At 41.3% G+C, this 4,067-nt stretch overlaps 1 long non-coding RNA gene across 1 annotated transcript; it reads left to right on the top strand.

Moving 5' to 3' along the window:
* Nucleotides 1-236: 236 nt before the first annotated feature.
* Nucleotides 237-3,457, top strand: LOC143508824 (uncharacterized). Its single transcript, XR_013129500.1, has 3 exons — nt 237-378; nt 1,593-1,700; nt 2,425-3,457. It is a non-coding gene; the product is annotated as an uncharacterized LOC143508824 (long non-coding RNA).
* Nucleotides 3,458-4,067: the final 610 nt, after the last annotated feature.

The following is a 4,067-nucleotide window of genomic DNA, read 5'->3' as shown; positions in this document are numbered from 1 at the left end:
AAGCTGTGATTGTAAATGGATCTGCAGCTTATCTGGACGTCTGCTGGAGGTGTTGCAGGGGAGCTCGTCATCGCCGCCCTGCAGCTCGCCTGGTGTATCACCGTTGTTGTTTTCATAGAAATTACATTTGACCCTATTAACCCTTTCTTTCTTTCTTTCTTTCTTTCTTTCTTTCTTTCTTTCTTTCTTTCTTTCTCTCTGTCTGTCTGTCTATATTTTTTACCTAAGGGCAGTTCCAGCCTGGCTAGCCACTTAGAGGGGCAGTTTGGGCTTAGCGCTGTGCTGAGTGGTGTGTGCGCTGACCTCGCACTGCCTGAAGATGTGTGGAGGTCACTGAGTCATGGGGCTCCCCCAAGCAGGATTCCTCTCCCAACCTGGGTGAGTATTTGGTTTTTTATTTGTTTTGTGCTGATACCGCTGCCATGATACGATGATTATATTCTCTATGTGCGTCAATTGGTGCCTAGAAGGAATGGAAAAAAAGAATGTTTGTGTGTGTGTGTGTGTGTGTGTGTGTGTGTGTGTGTGTGTGTGTGTGTGCGTGTGTGTGTGTGTGTGTGTCAGTCACTCTGGTCATCTGGTTTGGTTGTGAGTTCTACAGCTATCCTGTGCATCATGTAACGCCTGTAGTGTTCAGAGCAGTGTATGGGGTTCTCAAAGTCTTTCATGTTATATGTTGAAATCCATGTTTGCAGTATTTACAGGAGCAAAGCCAGATGTTAGTGGAGACAGGATGATGGTTCAATCAGTGAGTATTTTTTGTGGGAGTGTGATAACTCAGTATGTGACAGGAGATAACTTGTAGAAGATGAATTACGTCTGTTCCTGACCTCAGCTGTTGACTTCATGTCAGGGCCTTCAAATGCTGGATACAACATCAATCAGGGACTCCTGACTGGCAACCACATAATCACAAAACACAAACTCATGCTGTTTATAGATAGATGGCCATGCTGCCTTGCTGTTGGTCTGACAGAGACAATGCTCTAGTGGGGTGCCCCCCGGTGGAAGTAAACAATTATAACGCTTAGTGAACCTCTTCCTCACCAGTTCAGCTCTGTTTAGTAAGCCCTCATCTACTTGCTTGTCCTATAACTCTAGATTTAGTGGCTCCCCGATGGGGTATGACTCACACCAGAAACTGGAACACTGGAGATGATGTAGGAGATGTGGAAAGAAGGGGAACTACATCCCACGCTATTAATGAACCCCCCCCCCCCCCCCCCTGTGTCTCTCTCCCTCTGTCTCTCTCTCTCTCCTTCTTCTCTCTCTCTCTCCCCCTCTCTTCCCTTTCGTCCCTTTACTGACGCACTGCGTGCATAACCCATTCATGTATAGCTTGCCTCCCACGCCTGACACCATTGGTTTGCACCACTCCGGTCTTCCTGCCCCGTCACTGTGTGTGTGTCTTCCTGCCGTGCCTCGTCACCATCTGTGTGTGTTCGTGTGCGTGCGCCGTCACCGTGTGTGTGTGTGTTCGTGTGCGTGCGCCCCTGCGCCGTGCGAGCAGCAGGCCGTGTATCATGTGTTCTGCGTTCTCCGGGGATGATGCTGTGCGTCACTTCAGGACTCTGCTATCTGATTGAATCCAGATAGAGCGCATTAATGCCGTCCAAGGCCACGGCGGCTTCCCTCTCCTCCAGACCCCAGACCCGCAGGCCGCAGAAGGGGTTTAACTCACTGTGGAAGCTGACTCGGAGGTAAATAGATGCAGATAAACCATGTAGTCACTGACATGCTCGTACATCAAAATGGGGGCTTCTGCACCATCTCATAAGGTTTCAGTTTAGGTTTCCTAACAGAAGGTCACAATTTTGCAAAGATGCTTTATTGATCCAGATTCACCCTAGTCTCTTTAAATTTATTTGACACAGTGGTGCATTTCAGATCTCCAGACTGATATTTCAGATCTCCAGACTGATATTTCAGATCTCAAGACTGATATTTCAGATCTCCAGACCCTTGATGGACTCAGGGGGAGAAGGGACATGAATGCGTGCAGGGTGCGGGGTCCCCAGGGCTAAGACGCAGGGCGCGGGGTCCCCAGGGCGTGGGGTCCCCAGGGCTAAGATGCAGGGCGTGGGGTCCCCAGAGCTAAGGCACAGGGCGTGGGGTCCCCAGGGCTACGACGCAGGGTGTGGGGTTAGACACAGGCAGCTACGCTAATAGGCAGAAGCAGAGTTGTGTCTCCATCCTTACAGAAAACAAATGGTCCTTCACACACTCTCCAAATATACCGTCCAAAAAGTATTTTGCATTATCTTTTTATTTTTTTCATAAAATTTAAGCTACACAATAAAATCAAGCTACAAATTCAACTTTAAAACATGACCTGTTTACAACTCTCTCTCTCTCTCTCTCTCTCTCTCTCTCTCTCTCTCTCTCTCTCTCTCTCTCTCTCTCTCTCTCTCTCTCTCTCTATAGGTATCTCTCTCTTCTTCTGATACTGCCTGCCTGGTCAGGATGTTGGTGATGGGTGGCAGTGACCCTGGGTGATAAATGAGCATTTCACCTTAGAGGCCCAATCTAAACACAAACACACACCCACCCACACACACACACACACAACTTAGCATAATGCTAGTATGGGCCAATGCGTGTGTGTTTGAGAGAGACAGACAGACAGACAGAGTGGGTGTGTTAGTGCAGGGGAGGAGATTTGATGCTAATCCGTTGATTGATGGGGTGGATAGCAGTTTGTCTGGGTTAACAGAGGGTCAGATTCTCCTGCATTGTCTGATCATTCCTTGTCTTCATATACCATAGCTAACAGGGCTCTACATTATATTAAGTAAAATTAGGTATGCTAATTGTAATAATATAATTAGGATCCCTGCCCTCCTAAAGAAACACATGCATCATTTCCAGTGAATCGCATTAATACTGTCCAGTCACATCTAGACTGATTTCGCTCAGTTGCACAACATTCACATTCTATTTGACTACTTACAATTCTGAATTCCTACTAAAACGTTGAACTTGAGGCTCATATTTTGTTGAAAATACATATCTGGAATAATTTTGTGATGATGTTATTATGATGCAACTTCAGGGTGAAAAATAATTAAAATATTAAGAAATGTTTCTCCAGTCCGATGACCTCAGCTGTGGGGGTGACTGTATAACATCAATAAGTCTTGATACATTGACAAGAAAATCCTGCAGATATACAACACATTACATAGATAGTTGTATATTGAAAACATAAATAACATGCTGCAATTATCTCCATATCTATCACCAAACTATTTTTAAATTCTAAAAAAATGTAAGGAATACAGTTTAATGCCTGATTTACAGAATTCAGCTATGTCTACAATGTATGAGGTTAATTAATAAAAACCACAAAAACACATGTAAACAATATAGTTAAACTAATATTGAAATTGATACCAAACGATGAGCACTATAAAAACATTGGGATATTGTGAGTTGATTATTTGTAGTCAACAATGCATTAAGGTTTTTATTGTATATTTATTAAATTTTGTTTATGTATAGTGCTATAATTTAAAATGAGTTACTATTTTGGAATATAACAGTATCATGTTATAGAATATACTTGTAGCATATTTTAATACTAGTATATTAGTAATACATATATACTATATAGTAATACTAATATACTAGTATGAATATATACATTATCTCCCCATATTATTATTCAAATTAATTATGTAGTGCAGTGACATGGTAATGTGATTATTTTTAGTACACTGTTATGTATGAATGTCAATATAATGAAAATTTAAATTAATGTTTAAATGCAAATATATATTATAATGTATTTTTTAAAAGTGAATTCTAGAAAACTAATGCAAGTAAAATTGTGAAAACATGCACAATATAATTTTTAATTATAATACATATTGTATTAGTAAAATAGAAATAATATATTACAGCAATGAAATGTTAAAATTAAATGTTTAATTGTTTAAACTCTTTTTGCAGTTTGATTATATATACACTCAAAATAATTGTACTCAAAGAACTGTAGACCAGGATATATGCTAGTAAATATATGTACTGGCCCTGTTTCCATGTTCATGTTAATGCCTCAGAATACA

Source organism: Brachyhypopomus gauderio, chromosome 2, assembly GCF_052324685.1.
Source record: "Brachyhypopomus gauderio isolate BG-103 chromosome 2, BGAUD_0.2, whole genome shotgun sequence".
Taxonomy (NCBI): domain Eukaryota; kingdom Metazoa; phylum Chordata; class Actinopteri; order Gymnotiformes; family Hypopomidae; genus Brachyhypopomus; species Brachyhypopomus gauderio.
The sequence above is the reverse complement of the archived record's forward strand: the minus strand, read 5'-3'. Positions and strand labels throughout refer to the sequence as shown.